At 42.3% G+C, this 23,630-nt stretch overlaps 1 protein-coding gene and 1 long non-coding RNA gene across 6 annotated transcripts in view; one reads left to right on the top strand and one right to left on the bottom strand.

Moving 5' to 3' along the window:
* The window catches only part of NCKAP5 (NCK associated protein 5), a 647,162-nt gene that overhangs the window by 192,654 nt on the left and 430,878 nt on the right, over window positions 1-23,630 (top strand). The gene's annotated exons all lie outside the window — the stretch shown is intronic.
* LOC309348755 overlaps window positions 15,743-23,630 on the bottom strand; it is a 64,893-nt gene continuing 57,005 nt past the window's right edge. Inside the window, exons 3-4 of one of the 2 annotated variants that reach the window (XR_014159539.1) lie at window positions 22,090-22,846; window positions 15,743-16,286 (exon numbers count right to left, since the gene is read on the bottom strand). This is a non-coding gene — a long non-coding RNA (uncharacterized lncRNA). Of the gene's footprint in view, window positions 16,287-20,700; window positions 22,847-23,630 lie in introns of those variants that run through there. The other variant, XR_014159540.1, reaches the window with a different exon arrangement.

The raw sequence follows: 23,630 nt of genomic DNA, 5'->3' as shown, positions 1-23,630 counted from the left end.
GCAAAGGCATAACAGACAGCCTTCATAGTCAAGGTTTCTGCTGACAGGATAGATTTCCCAGGATCAACATTGGAATCTGAAAACCACTTCAAACATGATTGATGTTCTAATTAGGGGGCACTTACAGAAAAAGGGCATGTTGATTGCTTGTACATTTTTTGTTTCATGTGTACTGGCACTGTAAGGCATTAGCCACAGCTCCCCAGTGCACATAACAGAATAGTACTATGTGCAGTCATCATCATGATCAACATTCAATTTGCATGCTTTTTTCCAGTATGAAAATGCTATCTAAATAGGCAGTCCTTCCATCTGAAAAGGCCCCATTTCTTAACTACTATAGGGGAAACTAATGACAGTTTTATGCTAATTAAATGGCAAATGTATTGACTCAGATTGCTCTGGGGTAAATGTTTGGTGCTGGATCACATCTGCCCTATTCTTAGTGGTCATAATTGTAATTGTCCTTATACTTTACATCATAAAGCAGTGTCAGGAAGTGATAAAAATAATAACAATATAGATTTTAGAAAATAGATTTCAGAAAATAGCACAGTGTGAGTTTTATCTTTATAGCAGAAACTCCCACCCCCCCAGCATCTTTGCTTCATCTGAATTTGCATATGGAATAATATTCCAAAACTGGTTCTTCTTCAGTTTAGTACTATGTATTTGGGGGTCTATTGACCACAATAAAGCTGTGTGAGAGAGTTTAAATCAATGCAGCATTCTACTAAGAACCATTAGGGATACTTCATACAATATGGTGTTTGTCTTTGGCATGTACACATTAAACATATAATGGATGCATATAACATATACATGGCATACATATAATGGACACTTTGCAGAGGTTTGGACTAGATGACCTTTGGGGGTCCCTTTCAACTCTAGGATCCTGTGATAACAAACATGTGCTTGTAACCACACACATAAAACCATCCCCTAGACTAAATTCCTGTGATATTTACTTCTGAGTAAATCCCAATAGATCTGAACAAACACAGGACCAGGTTGTACACACACACACACACACACACACACACAATATTATGTGTATTCCACCTTTCAACAGCTGAAATCATGCTCAAGGCAACTTACGACATGATAAAAATACATAGCTACAACTTAACAAAACTAGTCTTAAACAATAAATAGAACATTAAAGAATATATCACCAAACTAAGCAATTTCCATATAAATCACAAGATATAAACTAAAGATAGAAAAATCAACAGCAACAACCCCACAAACACCCTAGCCCAAGAATCAGTTCAGCAGCCTCAGCGTTCATAGCTGGAGTCAGTTGGGGCCCTGCCCTCCTAGGCCAGGTGGAAAAAGACCTGCAAGGCAGGGAGCAGGTCTTCCAGGATTCACAGCAGAGATAGTTGTAGTATCAAGCATTTCCTCCTTTATTTGGTAATGCCAGGTTTTATAATTTCTTTTAGACATGGTAAAATACTGTTAGATAATTACTTATTATTATTATTATTATTATTATTATTATTATTATTATATTGTTAGATAATTACCTATCAGGCACTATTAATGTGGAGGGAAAGACTTTTAGTGTGCAGATTGGAATTTTGTGAATCAGCTAAATTCAGTGAACTTCAAATGGAAATATTTGGTTTTGGGTTTGGGTTTGAGGTAGAGTTCCACAGTCTACTAAATCTATCCTAGTTAAGAAGATCATTCTACTTTGACTTTTCAATTCAATCTAACTTAGTTACAGGATCTGACCATTTCACAGTGTAAGCAGCGAGGCCTTTTCAGATTACTTTTATGTTCACACTTATTTGGAGCATCTCCCCAGCCATGCGGTGTGGGATTAAAGAAAGCAGGAGTTAAAGGCAAATTAGCATTTGCTTTTCACAAATCATCTGGAACTAAATTAAATAAACCCTTTTTGTCCTGTGTGACCTTGGACTGGCTACTGTGGAAGAGAATTGGACAGTGTTTTTATTGAATCTGGCTCCTAACAGTATAAAACAAAACAAATCAAATTTAATTGATTTGATCCTTCTGTTTGCTCCACTCTGGGACACAGCAAATATTTACTTGTACAACCGCATTAAATAATTTGAGTAAATTTGAGGAAATGAGGCTCTTACAAACAAGGAAATTTAAATAATACATGGGTAAAGCTGCTTTTAAAAAGTAAAGTTTTAAAATATTTGCTTTTCATTCACTTGTCAGATATCACATTCCTCTTTCTTAGCTGTTTCAAAGCCTGTTCTAGCTACAGTATGTAACAAATATAACTGAAATGTTGGGTGAAATATGGGCTTTTCAAAATTAATAGGCCAGTCAAAATGTGGCTTTGTTTAAAGTTGGCAGCAAACCCCCATTGATGAAATGTAATTTTTTAATGACTAGATAGAGTTTAAAACTAAGCCATGTGAAATTTTCCCAGAACTAATGTCAAGTGTTTGTAATCAAATAAGATGACTAAACATTTGCAGTTTTTGTGTGATGAAGCTATTTGTGAAATTAATCATCAGCTTTTGGGCTGCTTAATGAAATTATCCTAGAATTTATAGCTTGGAAAGTATCCATTGCAACCAAGCAAAATAATGCAATACAGTATGATCTGAATATAAGAAATGTTCCCAAATAGTATTTAGTATACCTTTGGTCTTTTATTCTGTTTTTGTCTTGTATTATTATTATTATGTTATGCCCTGCCTTTTTATCTGACATGACGCAAGACGGTGTACAGATAGAAACAAGAACCGCTAAAAATGTAGAAAAACCGGTCATTAAAATACGATTAAAATATTGATAGAATTAAAACAATATACATATCTAACATCTGTTTAAAAGATACCAATAATTACAAACATGGCTCTCCTTCCTCCTCTCGCCCTCATTTTATTCTCACAGCAACCCTGTGAGATATCATAGAACTTTAGAATGGCAGGGACCCCCAAGGATCATCTAGTCCAACTAAGGAAACAGCAAGTGGCTCAAGGTCACCCAGTGAGCAGCCTCATGGCCAAGTGAGTTTTGAAGCCTGGTCACCCCACCCCATTACTCTAAAACCACTGCAATGCTGTCCCAGAGATCGACCGGCCCACTCCTGAAGTGTAGATCCGCAGATAGGAGGGGTGACTCCATCTGGCCCCTCACACCCACCCTGTCCCTCCCCTCCACTGCGAACTGGTCTATAAAGCTGTTTATTACTATTGATAATGCTAACAACAACAACAAGAAGAAAAATAGGTGCCTTGGTAAGGTAAGATACCCACAAAGTTCCATTTACCACTATTCTGGATATCACTCTTATCAGCCCTGAGCCAACAGAACTGGAGCACATTCATTTACCCAAATTGAAAACCTTGACTGAAGAACTGGGTTTCAGTCTTTGCTGTTGGATTATTGGGTAGGAGGAGAGAAGGAAGGACTGAATAGAGGATGGAGCATGTGACTCTCAGTCTCAGGGGCATGGGTTTGAGCCCAAGGTTGGCCAAAAGTTTATTGCATTGCTGGGGTTGATGACCTTTGTGGTCCTTTCCAATTCTATGATTCTAGATAAGGTTTTTTCCCCCCTATGGATTGGGTAGAAATGAGAGGAAAGAGAGAAAGTCTGGATCCATCTTTCCACATGCTCATGAGCCTCCCTTTTCCCCAGACAGATTATTGGTGCCATTGCTGAGTTTCTGACTGGGAATCTATATTAATTAAGTAATCAATAAAATTTAAAATGTGCTTTGGCTTGGCTCCTGAAAGTTTAAAGACAGGGGGGTGGATGTGGATGAAAGTACTACGATATAAACTCTGAAATTAGGTTTCAGAATATGCCATCAGAGTCACCTCTAGTTATATACCGCCCAACAATAAAATGAATGGAATATTTGAACAAATGAATTTGGCAGTAAATAAATCAAATGTAATCTTTTAGGGTTCTGCTCTTGATGTTTCACAAAAAGGTGGACAATAGGTTAGTAAATTATTTGCATGTTTTATTGCAAGCGTCCAATGGGCCCCCTGTGGATGAAGTCCTCTTGTCGTAAATGGCAGCCAATGCCCTTTTGACCTTTTCAATGCATCATCTGAGGTGGTAATGGTCATCTGGCTATCATCGTTTGCTGTGACTCCATCTGGACAACCAGCTGGCAACCAGACATATGGAAAAGACTGACGGTGGAAGCAGGCTCACAATGGCAGCCGAGCTATACTCAACAGATGCATTAGCAGTTGTGTCCAGTTAGGTTCGCAGAGGGCAGAAAGCTGGTTCTGTTTTCTTTGTTTCATGTTTGAATGGGGTGTTTGTTACATGGTAGATACAGGAAAACCTTTTCTTTTGAGTTAGATGTATCTAATATTCACAAAATAATCAGCTGTTTCCAATGGTTTATCAAGCTAAATATACTACCTCCAAGTACTGTATTCCTAACGTAGAAGTCTGGTGCATTTGAGGGAAGAAGAAAAAACAGCTAAAGGCAAAAAATGAAATTTACATATCAAATCTGAAAAGATCTTAAAGATATTGGTCAGACCTCTTAAAACTGAACACAGGCCCCATAACCTTCAGAAAAATAAAAATGAAAATTTTCAAAAACAAAAGCACAGTGTACAGTGTCCCTTTCAGACCAAAGATAGGTTAAAGCAGAAGTTAAAGCTGTTGATGGCAATGAAGAACTAACGAGACTTTCAGGGAAGGTTGAACTGCTTTTCAAATTATTATGTATAATCACTCAATTTTCTGATGTTACAGTTGCACCATGTCAATCTATTAAATGTTGACTGCAATACAGAGTTGAATACAAAAGGATGTTTGCAATGCTGGATTTATGTATAGGCTGAAGCCTAGGGCCTCTAAATCTAGGGGGCCTCACCAGCCTGCCCTCTCCCCACCAGGCAGACTCCCCTCTCCCAAAATTGCAAACCCAATACTTCATGTGAGGGCAGGACAACTTGGGCCTCTAAATCTAGGGGGCCTCACCAGCCTGCCCACTCCCCAGTGCCGCAGTCTCCCCTCTCCTCGGGAATTGCCCCTGGAAATGCAGCAGGAAATTCTGTTTGTGGTTATTAAGTTTTAACTCATTAATTTGGCTCAGTAAAGTATACCTTTTCTATTATGTCTCTAACAGGTGCAGTTGGGAAGGTTAATAATATGCTGCAGGAATAAAGTTTATTTTTCTATAGGTTAAATCTAAGAGTAGAAATCTTTTAAAATGCAATGTTAGATTATAAGTGCAACCTAAACAGACATTGTATGATTGGAAAGCATGATAGGCTCAAATCCCAGGTGGTTTTGTTGTTAACCTATGTGAAAATCATGAAGAGCTATTAGCAGGGGTAGGCAACCTAAGGCATGTTTTTACATGAGTAGAATGTCTCCTTTTATTTAAAATGCATCTCTCGGTTATTTGTGGGGCCTGCCTGGTGTTTTTACATGAGTAGAATGTGTGCTTTTGATTAAAATGCATCTCTGGGTTATTTGTGGGGCATAAGAATTTGTTCATTCCCCCCCCCCCCATATAGTCCGGCCCACCACATTGTCTGAGTGGCAGTGGACCGGCCCACTGCTGAAAAAGGTTGCTAACCCCTGGCTATTAGGATCTGTGCCTTGGATCAACATTTTTTTGTGGTGCTGGCAACCACCAGATCTGTAACTTTTGCTATGCAGTCTGTAATCTTTAATTTGATTATGTTTGCTTATGTGGGGGTAGATCCATTTTAATTCTACTGGAACTGAATTTTACCCAGCCGAGAAAGCAAAGAGAGGGTACATCTGTGTGCTTTCTCTTTATCTGGGGTGGGCAGGTAGGGGCAGAGAGGAACTGACCTGCAAGAGGAAGGAAATACACAACCAGAAGGTGGAGTTCCAATGACACTTTCTCAAAAGTAAATCCAGTGAAGTTTATTTCCAGGTAAATTGGTACAAGATTGCATCCTGAACAAGATACAAATTACAAGATGTTTTTCATAGTAACTACCAGAGTTGCCACTTGGGGTCAATGATTTGGGGCCACAGTGGCACATCATACACATGATGCATGACACGTGCCTGTGATGACATATGTGCAACGCATCATCTTGCCCAGCACCGCACAGCTGTACCGTGTTCAGCTTGGTGGTTCTACCTCCTCTGCCTTTTGTACTGCAGCAGCCAAGTACAAAAGCACTGTAGTTAAAAGAATCTGTCATAGGACATTGTTGTGAAACAATAATGAAAGTAAAAACCTGACAGCCCAATCCTATTCATCTTTCACTGTGTGCAGTTAGACTTTTTCCTGAGTAAGAATGGATATGAGTGCAGCCTGAGTGTGTGTGTATATAATATCCTGGCACTCAGATGTGCCTCAGTTATACTTCAGGCTTACCAAGCAGGCTGGGACTTTATTTGACAGTGCTAGGCTGAGTATGTGATACTGCTCTAAATGTTTTTTCTTCTTCTTTTCATTTAAAAAGTGATGCCAAGCAACTGGCAAGAGCCACAGGGCCCAGCATTGTCCAGTCATGGCAGGTGCTGATTCCAGGTTTGATGCGCGCACATTTTACCATTGTAGTCTTTTAAAAATTGCTTTCTCCATAATCCATGATTAGATTAGCTGATATGGTAGCAACTTTATGACAAAAAAGATATAATATGCACCAGTGAAAACAAGGCTAAAAAGAAGACACAAGTTTGAATATTTATGTATATATGCAGATTTTAAAATAATTATTAGAATTTAAAGGCATGTCAGCTCTCTTCCCATCTAATGATTCCTAAAATTATTAAAATAATTTGCAGTCCACTCAAGATCAGCTAGATCTTTTCTTAGTCAATTAATTTATCTCCAGATTACTCCGATCCTGCTCTGAAATCAATTTTGCTACAATTAATACCTCCCATTCAATGCAATAATCACATCATTGCATCCCTAAATAAATTAAATTCAACATAAATAAGGACACTGTCATGATTGGCTTTGAGTGGGGTGGGGGAGTGTGGTGTAGTGGTTAAGAGCGGTAGTCTTGCAATCTGGGGAACCGGGTTCGCGTCTCCGTTCCTCCACATGCAGCTGCTGGGTGACCTTGGGCCTGTCACACTTCTCTGAAGTCTCTCAGCCCCACTCACCTCACAGAGTGTTTGTTGTGGAGGAGGAAGGGAAAGGAGAATGTTAGCCGCTTTGAGACTCCTTAGGGTAGTGATAAAGCGGGATATCAAATCTAAATCCAAACTCTTCTCTGAGACTGCTCTCTTTACCTTCCTTTAGAAAAACGTAATTAAGCTAGAAAAGACAATGATCTGTTATTTGGCCATGCTAATTAAAATCTCAGCTGCCCCTGGGTAAGGGAAAACATGTGATTTCCATTTCCTTTCCAGAGACACTGTATGAAAAACCAAATGCCTCTCTCTATATAACTCACTAACTAAGAATATCAGAAGAGCCCTCCTGGATGAGACCATCTAGTTCAGCTTTCTGTTCTGTTCTCCTTTCACATGCCCATGAGAAGCTTACAAGCAGAACGCATGGACAATAGTGCTGTCCCGCTCATGATTCCCAGCATACTTCATCTGGTACTGGTGGTAGTATATAGTCATCATGACTAGCAGCCATTGATAGCCATTGATTTTTTCTAATCCCCTTTTAAAGTTTTCAAGGTTGGTGGCCACTGCTACATCTGTGCACAAAATGACTATTGGAACAAACAATTATGTTAATTTAAACCACTACATATGCATCCAACTCCACAGAGTTGGATCTTGAAGTTAAGATCCTTGAGAGGGAATTGAATGACATGGCATCTTGCAAAACCAACCTTTTAACAACCTCCCAAAGCAAAGATACAGCGGGACAGTGATTTCCCAGGACAGAACATAGGAGCAGTTTGAGCATATGCAGCTTGATCATTCGTATGTTTACTCAAAAGTAAGTCCTACTTTATCCAGTTTGTTTCCAAGTAAGTGCTTAGAGTTGCATCAATGTGTTCTGACCCTAAACATATTTACTTGGAAGAGTGCTCCACCAAACAAAGCGGAGTTTACTCCTTAGGCATAGTGTTTAGGATTGTAGCCTCCTTCATCCTGAAAGACAAGAAATAAATCACATTAAGGCAAGTAGTGTCTAAGATTCTTCTTCCTAGTCTGGTCAAAATATATAATAGAGTTATTCTTTGTACTTTTATCTCCTTCTTCAGCAAAAAGGATGCACTAAAATTAATAGCTTGAGACAACAACATTCCACCTTGTATTTTCTTTTCAGAACAATCTTCCAAATGTTTATGAATAGGTTGCAGTCTGGCGTATTGGGGCAGCCACTACAGATTATTTCTAGAGCTGACACATTAGATTCATTGTGTTCTGTAAATGAATTGCTGAAGTGAAGCTAACATTGTGTAATTCTAAATCAATTGCAAATTGAGCAGCTCCATAAGCAATTTGTAATCTCCATTTTAGTTCCTTGCACTGTGTGGCTTAGAGACAGACTCTGAGTTATATACGACTAATACTTCTTGGGGGGGGGGGAGAATACAAGAAGGGTTAAATAAAATAAATAAATGTTCTTGTCCAAAATGTTGCTTCACTGAGATACAGGAAAAGTTTATTACATACACTCTCTTTAAACAAAGATGGTATTCCTCCATTTCATATCAATTTCTCTTAAGACCAAAGTGTCACCAGTATCGGAGCAGACAAAATCAGGATTTGAAAAAGCACATATTTATCATCAGAAAAAGTGTGACAGGTGAGATTTGAAGAAAAGCAACTGATACATTCTCAGGGGATGCAGGGCTGATACAGCATCTTCTAGGAACTGGCTGTTAGTCTTAGGCACTGTATCATTCTGTATCTAGTACTGATGCATCCATAAATAAATAATAGGTAATAATATTTAAACCCACACAACATCTTTTGTTTGTTTGTTTGGTTAGTACTAAAAACTAGCAAGTCTATTCCTTCCCATGCCATTTCATATCTATTCAGTCTTAGAAAACAACAATCCTACTTTTCTGAACTTCAGTGCACACTTCCTCCACTTCTAACAAAGCAGCAAATGACTTAATATTCACAAACACCATCCTGCATCCAGGCTATGTTCCTTGAAGCAAAGCTGTTTTGCCTTTTCCTTGCCTTGTATGGCAATGGTGGGAAACTTGTGACTCTACAGACTCTACATATGTTTGAAGACCACAAGTCCCATGATCCCTGACCATGGGTCATGCTGGCTTGGGTTAATGGAAGCTGGAGGCTAGGAACATCTGGCAGGCCAAAGGTTTCCCATCTTTAGTAGAATGATACACTATTGCATTACAGCTGCTGTATCAACATTATGCTGTGTATGAATTACTGTTTACGCTGTGTGTTCTCATTGTTCATTTTTAATTCCATTACCCAGGATCTAGAGCTATACTGTAGATCAGGGTTTCTCATACTTGGATCTCCACCTGTTTTTGGACTACAATTCCCATCATTCTTGACCATTGGTCCTGCTAGGTAGGGATGGTAGGAGTTGTAGTCCAAAAACAGCTGTAGACCCAAGTTTGGGAAACCCTACTGTAGATTCTGATTAAAAGCTGTTTGATAGAACCTGAGCATGGTATCCTTGTTGAAGTCACATTGAATCCCAGTTGTGCACATATCAGAAGCCTTCCTTTCCTTCTGGACTTCCAGGGTTGGAGATGAGGCAGGAAAAAACCCAGGCAAGTCCATCAAGCAATGACATCACCACTTTTAGCTTATCCACACTTCTATTTGGTCCATGACTTCCAGGCATGGGTCTGATAGGTCCCACCACTTTCCCTGGGACAACTCGCTGTTTACTGCTAAATCAGAGGAAACATCAAAGGATAAATTTCCCTTTGGGGGTTCAATATGGAGGCTCACAACAAATGATCAGACTATACTCAGAAATGGCATTACAAGTCTAAATAATTTGTGAAGGTATTTCATTATGATATACTTTACAGAGTAGTTTCATCCTCTAGCCAACAACTTCCTGCTACTTTCTGTCATTCCAGCACCTCACCATTTCCTCATCCAACCACTTCAAGGCACTTACTCAACCCAAGTTATTTGAATGCGTGCAGAGAGGCTTCCTTGCATCTTATGCGTTAGCTGTTTTTTACTCCAGCAGTCAGCTAGGCCCCTCCAAAACTAGTTCTTACTAGTTTTGTGGTCAGACCATATCCTTGTGTACATGAAGCTGGCTTCATTGATAATGGATTTCTACTTCACTAGGAAAAGAATGAATTCCAAACTCTTTAAAATTACATATTTTTTTTTAAATGTTATTTTTGAAAATTTAATATTCTGTGGGAAAATTACACCAATAAGTCCAGCAGTGAAAAACACAAAATTTGCTCTCTTTTTTTACAAGTGGCATGTATAGATGTTACTTGGGAGTAATCTCCTGGGGAACAAAGAGCTCAGGCATTAAATGAAGTATCTCCCTAAACCCCCATGATCCATTCCAAAAATCCAGTATGGTGTAGTGGTTAGAGTGTTGGACTAGCAGTGAGACCACTCAAATCTCCACTCAGCCATAAAACTTTCTGCATGGCTTCTGTCAAGTCATTATCTCTCAGCCTACCTGGAGCTCCTTGGAGAACAGTGGGATACAAATGCTATAAGAAGATAAATAAATAATCAAAAAGGAATGATACCATAGAGAAAACATTAGGTCCTCCTTTTGTCAAGGGGATGAAGCAAGGACATGTGCACATTGGAGAGCTTTGATGGACTGTATATTTCCTAGATAAATAATGTCTGAAAGGCCCAAGGATTAATCTCCTTCAGTACATACACTAAACGAAAATAATTCTTTGTCTTTCTCCTTTCTAAAGTACTGTATGCAATAAATTTTAAAGGCACATATTATGGCGAGATAGACACTTTAGTTGAGTCATTGTGAATAAATAGATAGGTTGAAATTTTACCTAATACAAAAACAGTTGGTTGCAGAATGGAGAAAATCAACACCATCCCACAAATACTGACTGTATGCTTACAGTATGACATTCATACTTTCCCCCTTTCTTTTTACCTTATAGTATATGTTGTACATTTTCCAGTATGTAAAATAACCAAGCAAGTATTAGAAATCACCCCAGAATTGGCCTTACTAAACATCTTCTAAGACAATAATGCCCACTTACACCACAAAGAACTCATAACCCACCTACTTTCAGCGGCCAGAAACATCATAACCAGACACTGGAGAGACTTGTCAGGAGTCAGCATGGACCAATGTTACCAAATAGTATGGGAAACAACCTTCCTAGAAAAATTAACCAATAAACTGAAACTGACACGGGGACAATTAGAAGAAGACGCCCTCACCCCAGTATGGCTCCCCTTTATCACATACACAGCCCAATAAGACAATGACAAAAATCCACCAACAGCATACAAATCAATATGGCTAACCTGAACCAAAACACCTACCCACCCCACTCACACATGAAAACAAAGACCACCACAGCCAACCACAAATGAACAACCACACCCTAGGCCAACCCCAACCTCTCTCATCACCAAAGGAACACAAGTGAACAGCAGAGAACCTGCACAAGCAACACTGACACCAAACCCTACATATATTAAGTAAAATAGAAACATCACCATCTGACCCCACCCATCTTTCCCCCCTTTTTTCCTAATGTCTCAACAAATAAAACTGATTTGTAAAAATGTTACATGGAAAAAATACGAGAGAGAGAGAGACATTGCACATACTTTTGTAAATCAAGAAAATCTTTAATAAAAATACATTTTTTTTAAAAAGGCATTCACACAGGGGGGTCTGTATTATTCACAAGGCATCATGCATCTTACCAGCTTGATTACAGATTGTCTGTATTGGGAACAGCAGCCCTTGGAGCCCTTTTCTTTGGCAGCATTTCTTGATTACTGAATTTCTCGTAAAGCTCATTTACTGAAATAATGAGAGACAATTTGCCCAGATCCACTTTGCCAGAATAATCTCCTTTACAAATTGCCACTCTAAAGTCATTCAGGCTCTAAAAACTTTATCGTGAAGAAGAAATGCAATATAAGGGCTTTTAAAATGTGATACATGATAATCTTCCAACAAGGATAGGGCAGTGTGTGAAATAGGCTTAGCTCCTGGAGCTCCCAGAGGGCGCTGCCTGGGAAAACTGAGAATAAGGCTTTCTGAATGATGGTGTTTCTATTGTCAATTAAATGTGTTGGGAAGTCAATGTCGTTTATCCAATTCATAAGTGAACTAAACCCGTCCATCCTGTGCTCTTAACACCTAGCACTCTCAAGCCTTGCAGGTGATGATGGACCAGAATGACAGGATATTTGATAGGCGATCATTGGTGGGCAGCATCACCACTTGCTGTGTTAATTAATAACAGCAAGATTGCAACAGCAGAATTATAAGGCTGACGAGAACCAGAGCTTAATTGGATATGTATCTGCCAATTTCAACATTTATTGGTTGATCCTGCCCTTAAGGCACAAGCTGCTAGACCCCTTACTGAATTTGAAGGAATTTTATTACATCTGGGTCGTTGGGGCAGAAGACTGGTATCTGTTCTTTGTAACGAATTTCTTGATATTTCTGTTGAAAATATATGACTCTAAGTGAAATGCAATGCAGGCATCTGAGCCCTATAAATCAACCTCAGCTTATGTGAAAAGTAAGGTTACCGTATTTACTTGAGTCTAATGTGCCATCAAATCTAATGCGCACCTCAGTTTTCAGAACCTTGAATCCAAAGGCAAACATAAATGTGTCATCGAATCTAACGACACCTTAATTTTTGCAACGTAATTTGACCAAAGGTGAGATTAGATTCAAGTAAATACTGTATATTCCTTACAAATTCTGCAAAATTTCCCTTATGATATCAGATACCCCATGGCATGGTTGCAGTAGCAGGGGACATTTTTCCACTCCCCCTCCCCATTTCCCATTATAGTGAGAATGCTATCCATCACCACAATTTTTGATTGATGCTGCTAGATAGATAGATAGATGATAGATAGATAGATAGATAGATAGATAGATAGATAGATAGAGAAAGACAGACATAAAATGCCTAATTGAAGCCTCCCCACAGCTTCTCCTTTAGAACTTATGGGATGATCAAGGAGTAACTTTCTGATCTAAGGAACTTCCTACATGGATGCTGGCTGCAGTGAGAACGTCTTTGGCCTAGAAAGGGAAGGCACTACAGGACTTAAATCTCTCATTATAAAAGAATATGTGGACTATGGCTGCTGCAGAGAAAAGAACTCATAGATTACATGTTTCTAAGGGTTAAAAAGACCCATACCATTTTTGTGCTGTTTGGTGCCATTTCATTTCTTATGTGTCAAATTTTGATAATCAAAACTTTATTCCTCCACCAAATCATGAAATTTGGCTTTCATAATGGGTTTTGCTGCTTTTGTTTGGGGCCTTTATTTAGTTGGAAAATGCAAGCTCTGCACTGCTCTATGTTTTGTAACTTCAATCATAATTTTGTTTTGTTTGTGTTTCTTATTTTACGTCAATAAAGAAGAAAAAATAGCAAGCAAACAAAAAGAAATAGACACACTTCAGGAGTGGCTGATAATAGCAAAGAAGTAGCCTGGGCACTACTAATAGCAAAGAAGTAGCCTGGGCACTACCGCGTCAGGGACGCGGGTGGCGCTGTGGGTAAAAGCCTCAGCGTCTAGGGCTTGCCGATCGAAAGGTCGGCGGTTCGAATCCCCACGGCGGGGTGTGCTCCCGCTGCTCGGTCCCAGCGCCTGCCAACCTAGCAGTTCAAAAGCACCCCCGGGTGCAAGTAGATAAATAGGGACCGCTTACTTGCGGGAAGGTAAACGGCGTTTCCCTGTGCTGCGCTGGCTCACCAGATGCAGCTTTGTCACGCTAGCCACGTGACCCGGAAGTGTCTCCGGACAGCGCTGGCCCCCGGCCTCTTGAGTGAGATGGGCGCACCAACCCCAGAGTCTGTCAAGACTGGTCCGTACGGGCAGGGGTACCTTTACCTTTACCTTTACTAGCCTGGGCACAGGTTGTATCATGTTTTGCCTGCCACTATCTCACTGTAGATTTCCATAGATTGGCCATGCTCACCAGGGCCAGCCCTTCCATTAGGTAAAATGAAGAGGCTGCCTCAGGTGGCAAATTCTGTGAGGGGATTGGTAGCAGTGGTGAGATATCAGATGACAGGGCTGTAAGTGCCCTGTGACCTACTCTGTACCCCGTAAACAAGCCTGCTGCAACAAGTGCGGTGGAATATGCTGCCCTGTTGCATATGTTGAAGTGAGATTCAGCCACATTCTGTACATGGAATGTGAGTGGGTAACATTTTGGCTCTCACCTCAGGCAGCAAAATGACTTGGGCCAGCTATGCGTAGTGCCATTTATGAGAACAAATACCAGGCCAATGTTAGTGGGGCATCTGTGACTAGCCCAGGAACTGATGAGGGTATTGTTGGGAGAGTCTGCATTGTTGGCGTCCTACCATTTGGCAGCCTTTCAGTATGATGGGAACGATATTTATTCCACTTTAAAATTATCCCCATTCTCATCTTATATTTACTTTTCACCAAATTTGAGAGGAAGGGAGATCATGTCTGCTGGCAGGCCTCCATCCTTTGTGTATTCACCTGAAAATGAAATCAAGCTTTGTGCATATTATAACTGGGAACCCTGATTCCTCCATGATTCATGATCGTGCATACAGGTCAAGCACTGGGCCAGCAGATACAGTCACTTTCATCCACTGTGCCAGTGCTGGGGAACTGAATAAATTCAATGCCAGGAAAAGTAAACAATACTTAATTCCCATGACAAATGTTTTAAGTTAGATTTTTTTCAGTAGGACATTATTGGCATTATGCGGCAGCTAGACTGGTGACTGGGAGCGGCCGCCGGGACCACATAACACCGGTCTTAAAAGACCTACATTGGCTCCCAGTATGTTTCCGAGCACAACTCAAAGTATTGGTGCTGACCTTTAAAGCCCTAAACGGCCTCGGTCCTGTATACCTGAAGGAGCGTCTCTACCCCTATCGTTCTACCCGGACACTGAAGTCCAGCTCCGAGGGCCTTCTGGCGGTTCCCTCACTGCGAGAAGCCAAGTTACAGGGAAACAGGCAGAGGGCCTTCTCGGTAGTGGCGCCCTCCTTGTGGAACGCCCTCCCACCACATGTCAAAGAGAACAACAACTACCAGACTTTTAGAAGACATCTGAAGGCAGCCCTGTACAGGGAAGCTTTTAATGTTTGATGTATTAGAGTATTTTAATATTATTATTTTTTGAAGCCGCCCAGAGTGGCTGGGGAAGCCCAGCCAGATGGGCGGGGTACAAATAATAAATTATTATTATTATTATTATTATTATTATTATTATTATTATTATTATTTGCATGGATTGCACTCCACATTTGCAGTCTAGTACAATTAGCCAGGTGGTTACAAGTTACACATGACATGAACATGAGTCTACTATCCCACTAAAGGTAAAGGTAAAGGGACCCCTGACCGTTAGGTCCAGTCGTGACCGACTCTGGGGTTACGGCTCTCATCTCGCTTTATTGGCCGAGGGAGCCGGCGTTTGTCCGCAGACAGCTTCCGGGTCATGTGGCCAGCATGACTAAGCTGCTTCTGGCGAACCAGAGCAGCACCCGAAAACGCTGTTCACCTTCCCGCTAGAGCGGTACCTATTTATCTACTAGCACCTTATGCACCATGGGGATTTGAACTGCCGACCTTCTGATCGGCAAGTCCTAGGCTCTGGTTTAACCCACAGCTCCACCCGTGTCCTTACTACATCCCACTACATGCATGTTATTTTTGTGATGGAGCATTTGCAAACTGGTCCTAGGGCCATATAGTTTAGCTATTTGTTAATTAGTAACTAACTCTTGTTTTTTAAATGTTGGGCAGCCCAATCCAAAGTGTTTTTGAATCATTATTCCCAACCAGAGTCAGAGATGAAAAGGTGATAATCTGTTGAAGTGGAAGATAAGCATTTCAAAGTACAAATTAATGCTACCACTTGAAGGACACTGTGAACCTATCTGCAGTCGTTTTCAGTCTCAAGAGGGCCTCTCAAAATCCTTGGCATTAAGATTCAGATATATGATAGATGCCAGCTGTTGATCTCTTTCCCAATTACACTGTAACGTGTGAAGTAAACAAACCTCACTAGAAGCCTTTAAATGTCATGTATTGCCTGCATGTCATCTCCTTGAACCTGGCAGCTTGCAAGCAACATCCTGCTCCTTTCATTCATCGCAGGCTCTTGCAAGAGGGCTTGCAAATACTTGAGAGTTCAAATCTACTTCCTTCATTCCCATCACGCTATCCATCTGGGATGGTCTGTGAACAAAAAAGACAGTATGTGACATGATCAAGAACTTCAGTTGCAAATTACGTTTCTCTCTCTCTCCCTCTCTCTCTCTCTCTCTCATTTTCTTTGTTTACAAAAGTACGTGCCTTGTCTCTTTTTTGAAGTTGTAAAGTCTTTTCTACAGATCAGTTACATTTGTTAGGAGACATTAATGTTGAGTACAGTATAAGGTCAGGAAGAAGAGGGGTGGGAGAGGAGGACTGTTGTGTTGTTGAAAAGTGGCAGATGGGGGAAAATACAAGTCTGAAGGTTCCTCTGTTCACAGAAGGCAAACAAGCAATTAAATGTGTATGATGCTCTTGAAATACACTCTTGAAGATGGGCAGTCCATACAGTACCTGTATGGGATAAAACAGGGGAGTTGCAAAAATGTATTCTGCAGCAGAAAATGTGGTGAGCATCTTGGTTGTGCTTTACGAACCCAGACACATAGCAGACCAGTTACAGTGGTGCCCCGCAAGACGAAATTAATTCGTTCCGCATTTTTTGTCGTCTAGCGAATTTTTCGTCTTGCGAAGCACGAAATCCCATAGGAATGCATTGAAAATCAATTAATGCGTTCCTATGGTCAAAAAAAGTCCAAACAAAGCCAAATTTGGTACAACAACAGTTTATTAACTGCTCTTTAAAGTCACACATACTGTAAAGAGCAGTTCAAAAATTGAAGGGAAAATAAATTAACTTTATAAACATGACAGAAAAACATTTAAAAATCAACAAAGTGTACAGTACATTTTCTAAGACTCTGGGGGACCACTCGAAGAAGGCTCCTCTTCCACTCTTTGCTTCTTGGTCAAGAACCTGTCCATAGTCTGCTGCTTTATCCGCCTTTTCAGCAGCTCCCTGAAAGACGACATGACCCTCGTATCATAAAAGTTCCCAGCGTCATGTGCCACGTGCTTCTCATGGTGGTGTAGATCTGCAAAAGTCTGCACCTCCTTCCACTTCTGGCAAATGTCCCTCAGTCTTTCGGAGGACAGCCGTTCCTCAGTTGCTTCCTCCTTTTCCAGTGAGGCCTGCTCCTGCGCAGCCTCTGCCTGCAGTTCGACCAGCTCCACGGTGGTCAGCTCGTCGTCGTGCCCCTCCACCAGCTCGCAGACGTCCTCCTCCGTGACCTCCAGGCCCATGGTCCTCCCCAAGGCAACAATGTCCTGCACCACTGTTGACTCTGGTGCATCAGAGTCACTTGGTGCCACACAGTCCGGCCACAGGCTGCGCCAAGCGCAATTCAAATTTCTCTGGCTGATCCCTTTCCAGGCCGTGTTGACCATCTTCAAGCAGGTGACGATGTCGAAGTGGTCCTTCCAGAATTCCCGCAGGGTGATGGTGGTGCAGTCAGTCACCTCGAAGCATCGCCTGAAAAGCTCCTTGGTGTAGAGTTTTTTGAAATTGGCGATGACCTGCAGATCCATCGGCTGGAGCAGTGGCGTGGTGTTAGGCGGCAGGAACATGATGTTGATGAAGCTGAACTCCTCCAACAAGTCCACCTCAAGGCCTTTAGGATGGGCAGGAGCATTGTCCATCAGAAGCAAAGCCTTCAGCGGCAGGTCGTTGTCCAGCAGGTACTGCTTGACAGCAGGGCCAAAAGCAAGATTGACCCAGTCCACAAACAGCACACGTGTGACCCAAGCCTTGCTGCTGGATCGCCACATGACACTCAGCCGCTCCTTGTCGATCTTGTGTCTCTTGAAGGCCCGTGGGTTCTCCGAGTGGTACACCAGCAGGGGCTTGATCTTCAGGTCGCCGCTTGCGTTGGCACAGAAGAGCAGGGTCAGGCGGTCCTTCATGGGCTTGTGGCCAGGCAGCCTGGACTCCTCCTGAGTGATGAAAGTCCTTTTGGGCATCCTCTTCCAAAACAGCCCGGTCTCGTCGCAGTTGAAGACCTGCTGCGGAACGTAGCCCTCCGTCGTCACAACCTCCAGGAACTCCGCTGCAAAGTCTTCAGCCGCAGGAACATCAGAACTGGCAGCCTCTCCATGCCTGACCACGCTGTGGATGCCAGATCTTGTCTTGAACCGGTCAAACCAACCTCTGCTAGCCTTGAAGACTTCTGGCTCGGCTGAGGTTCCTGGCTGTTCCCGGATGAGGTCAGCGTGCAAGGCCTTGGCCTTCTCACAAATGACGGCCTCAGACACTGTGTCCCCTGCACGCTGCTTCTCTTCTATCCAGATGAGCAGCAACTTCTCGAACCTCCTCCAGGACAGCTGGGCGGTTCTTCACGATCCTGGTGACTCCCTTGGCTGCATCAGTCGCCAGGATCTTCTCCCTCATCTTCAGGATGGTCCCGATGGTCGATGGGTTCCTGCCGTACTCCCTGGCGATGTCCGTCACACGCATTCCGCCGTCGTGCTTCCAGATGATCTCCTTCTTCATTTCCAGCGTCACCTTCTCCTTCTTCCTCTCGCCGGCCACCGCAGCAGCAGTCTTCTTGGGTCCCATGGCAGCACAGCTCCTACCTTCGTAAACTCAGAAACAGAAAAAAAAATCAGTGATGTGCTTCAAACCCAAAAAATACAAAAGCAGCCAGCCACCCACCACACAGAAATTAAAACCCAGAACCAAGGCCTTGAATCCCAAGCACCCCAACCCCAAATCCAAAATCCAAAAACCCCCAAAAAAGTTTTAAAAGTTTAGCTTACCAAATGGATGAAAGAGAAGTTCTGGAAAAGCTTCAACAATCAACCACCGAAGTCCTCAGAAACCTCAAATGGCTGCAAAATAAGTTTAGGAAAAGCTTCAAAAATCACCAATGTCTTCAAAAACCTCAACTGCTCCCACAGACACGCACCAACCCACCCACAACACAGAAATTGCAAACCCCTCCCCAACTGCTCCCCCAGCCCCTCCCCAACTGCTGCAAATCCCTCCCCAACTGCTTCCCCACCCAGACAAAAAAAAAATTCAAAAAATAACAACATGGCCAGCACTCAGAAATTCAAACTCAGAAAATTTTTCAAAAAAAAAACAACCTGGCCCAGTGGTCACAGAAAATCATAAAAATTCCCCAAAAAACCCCACATGGTCCCAGATTTCTGCAGAAACCTCCCCAACTGTTCCCCTAGCCAGCCAGCACTCAGAAATTAAAACTCAGAAAAAAAAATTGAAAATAAACAACCATGCCTAGTGGTCACAGAAAATCATAAAAATTCCCCAAAAAACCCCACATGGTCCCAGATTTCTGCAGAAACCTCCCCAACTGTTCCCCTAGCCAGCCAGCACTCAGAAATTCAAACTCAGAAAAAAAAAATTGAAAATAAACAACCATGCCTAGTGGTCACAGAAAATCATAAAAATTCCCCAAAAAACCCCACATGGTCCCAGATTTCTGCAGAAACCTCCCCAACTGTTCCCCTAGCCAGCCAGCACTCAGAAATTCAAACTCAGAAAAATTTTCAAAAAAAACCCAACCTGGCCCAGTGGTCACAGAAAATCATAAAAATTCCCAAAAAAGGCCCACAAGCCCCCAGATTATCGCAAACCCCTTCCCAACACCAAGTCCTTGAATCCCAAACACCCCAACCCAAAATCCAAAACCCCCCAAAAAAGTTTTAAAAGTTTAACTTACCAAATGGATGAAAGAGAAGTTCTGGAAAAGTTCTGGAAAAGTTTTGGAAAATCTTCAAAAGTGAGCAAAGTCTGAGAAAGGCTACCAAACCACGTGCTAACAGTTGCTCCTCGAAGTCAAGTCGCAACTGCAGCTGCTCAAGCTAAGCACCCTTGGTTTTAACGGTTTTTACACAAAGGAAACAAAGTCGCGAGACGTTTTCGTTTTGCGAAGCAAGTCCATAGGGGAATTCGTCTTGCGAGGCAAATCGCGGATGAAAAAACCTTTCGTCTAGCGAGTTTTTTGTCTTGCGAGGCATTCGTCTTGCGGGGCACTACTGTAGCCTTGCTTTAATCCCAGGTGGGGTATGGGCTGCTTCTACTCCGTGCTTTTTTATGGGGGGACGCAGGGGTACGCATACCCCTAAACATTTTGTGAATCTATGTTTGGCCTCATTGAGGGACTGTATTTCAATATGAGTAGGATAATGAGAGTACAGCCATACCTCGTTTTCCAGCCGGGATCCGTTCTGGAAAGGACGCAGGGCAAAGTGCCACGTTTGTGCACATGCGGGGAGCAGTTTGCACTTCTGCACATGCACGAAGTGCGATTGGCAAACCCGGAAGTAACCCATTCCAGTACTTCCAGGTTTGCCGCGGACGTTTGCTGGAATAGACGCTAGATAAGGTGGAGGTATTACTCTACCCCTAAAAAAACATATTTTTTTAAGAAAAAAGCATTGCTTCTACTGAAAGCAAGTCTGCCAAAAAAAAAAAAAAGCTTTTCCGAACACCCATTTCAGCGATCCACCCTACCCCAATGCTTTAAATCTGTTTCTCCTCCACAAACCAGTCATTTCACTCACCTTCCTAGAGTTGCACAAAAGTGTGTTGTTGTTGCTGGGATAGGTACTTCTTGCCTTTACGGCCACCTGGGTTTCCATAGACAATGATGGTTCCTCATTATCCATTTACCTGTTCCTTCAGAGGGAGTGCAGCCTCATCTAAACAGGCAAAGTCTCTGATTCTTGGATTTGGGAACCATTCACCCACAGTGTCTCTGTTTTAGCAGCTTTAATCTTATGACCACCACTGCATCCAGACACTGGTTCAGAATTGGCACAAACTCTCCTGGCTCATCTTAAATGGATGTCAGATGGCTATGGTGGTTGCTCGTGAGTAACCAGTCAGGACTCCGCCCTGTCTTTTACAGGTTTTATTTTGGTGCAAAACTATTTACAGTGCAGAACCACAAGTTCATGTTTGCCTCAATCGCTAGCAGAATCCGGGAGTGGTCATTTCCGGGTCCTCCCCCAACATAATAGCTTAGTCACCCCCAGCCTTTTCCTTCTTTGTGTTTTACCCCTCTGCGCAGGGTGGGCGACGGAAGAGGCGTGCTTCCCTCCTGGCCGGCTTGGCCAGGAGCAGTGCTGAGGCTCCTAGCAGCATCCTCTGGTTCCTCCCTCTCTTCCCCACTGGAGGTATGGCTTTCCCCACCACAGGAAGAGGAACTGCTTCGCAAGATTTTCGGAGGTTCCCTGTAACCCAACTGCCCCTCTGCTTCCCTTCCCTGTTCCGATGGCAGTCCCCTGACGATGGAGAAATAGGATCTCAAACCTCCTGATAACTGCCCCAAAGGCTTCATATAGATGTTAAAAAGCACTGGAGCTAAAGAGCCTTGCAGTTCCCCACAGCTAAGTTGCCAGGGTGTAGACACATAGTCTCACAGAGCTATCCTCTGAGACCTGACATACAAACAGGAACCAAACCACTGTAGAACAATGGCTTCAAACCCCAACTCATATAGATGGTCCGGGAAAAGACCATGGTCAATGGCATCAAAAGTCACTAAGGGTTCCTGCTGGGAGGGTTGTACTCCCCCATCTGTACGCTAGAGAAACTCATCAGTCAAGGCTGATTCTAGGCCAAAACTAGGCCTTTCCAGTCTGTTCAAATAGTGGAAACTGGGGGGAAGTAGCAGTTTAGACTACATAATTAAAGCAACAAGAAACAAAAATATAACTTTTACAGTGGGCTTTTATTAAGTCCCTTATATCCTGCAGATACACAGGATTCTTGCTATTAATTTGCTTAATTTGATTATATCAGTCTTTGATAGGATTTTTAAAACTATTCTAAGAATACACTGATGATACTCATTAAACCTAATGGAGTCTAACAATTTATCACAGAAATTAAAATACCTTCTCATAACACCCCTCCGCTTACCCTGTTTGTGTCAGAAGAAGATTGTTGAAATAAATCAAGGACGGGTTTCCGATATCCCAAGTACTTTGCAAAGTAGTGCCTCAGGGGACCTTCTCACATGATCTTTTGTACTTGGGAACAGATATAATCAGAGTACAAAATACAAGCACACAGTGTTATTTGTGAAGGGTACATGTTTTGTGTAAATTGACACTTTCCTTCAAAATCCATGAAGCAGCCACTTGGGGGAAAACTACACCTCCATGTATTTTTAAAGGAGAAAATGGTAGGTTGCAGATCACAATTTTCATGGTACACGTACATTAAAATAAAAATAAAAATCTGTACTTAAGTACAAAATATAGCAGAAATAGGATCTACTTACCTTTGTAGCAAAATATTTATTTATTTGAGATCATTTCTATTCTCATGTGTGTTCACACACACACACACACACACACTTGGGGTGTATGGGGTTTTAGGGGAAGAGTAGTACCTGTGAGGGGGGACACGTTGTGCTTCTTCTGGGGTAGTTTGTCCATCTTTGTTCCCCACCCTATACACAGCTCTCACCTGTGGGTCCAAGAAGCTGTCGGCATGTGACAGCAGCCACACTTCACACTTCAACTGGCCAGCTACATCCCAGTGAGCATAGCTGATGGATCTCAAACCGTCAGTGAGTTAGGGACTTTCCCTGCATGCGAAGACAGGCTCTAGTGGACTGAGCGGATAACACCAATAGTGGTTTCAGCAGTCAAGAAGGTGGATTCTGCATGTGCTGTAGAGGGAAGTGAGGGAAATATGGGGCTTGTCAGCCTGGGAAGGTAGCCTACCTAGGAGAAGGAAAGCTCTCATCCTAAACCTCTGCTGCCTTGCATAATATCTTTAAGCGAAAAGGCTAAGGAGCAAACCCTACACAAATCCAAAGTAGAGTCTGTAAGGCGGTTTGATAGCACCTTGTACACCTTCCAGCAACTCCTGCTGCCAAGCTGGAGCCAAATGTATTGCTCTGCTTTTCTTTGAACCACATCAGCAAGGCCGAAAGAGGGATCCTATTGTCTGGGCAGCCCAGGATCTCCATACACACTACCCAGGCTTGTACCCTGGAAAGGTCACTTCGCCCATGGAGGCACATTCCATTGTCTTGTGAGACTGGTGGATGCTAACAATACAGCTAAAACCAGTTCCTAATTCAAACTCCATTGCACTCCTGATTCTTCCTTTGCAGCTTTAGGTTTCCTGCATCTGATTTTATAAGATATCAGGTGATAGGGAAGTAGATGTGGTCTTGCTGCTGTAAACAACTTGGGACCAGCTTACTTAAGATACTCCTTCACTCCATATATTCCTGCCTAGCAACTGCACTGGGCAGACTGAAAGGAGCCGATACCTCAGGGGTGTGCTTATTTTGTTATAGAAACTGGGCTTTTAGTGTTGCTACTCCAGCCCAACTGCAATTAGGCATGCCTCAGCACCTTGGTATTTAGGTAGTTATGGAAGACCTTTTAAAGAAGGTTTTTAATAATTTTAAGGGAATAATTATTGCACAATTGTAGAAATGG

The sequence above is a fragment of the Podarcis erhardii genome, assembly GCF_964252035.2.
Source record: "Podarcis erhardii genome assembly, chromosome: 1".
Taxonomy (NCBI): Eukaryota; Metazoa; Chordata; class Lepidosauria; order Squamata; family Lacertidae; genus Podarcis; species Podarcis erhardii.
The sequence above is the reverse complement of the archived record's forward strand: the minus strand, read 5'-3'. Positions and strand labels throughout refer to the sequence as shown.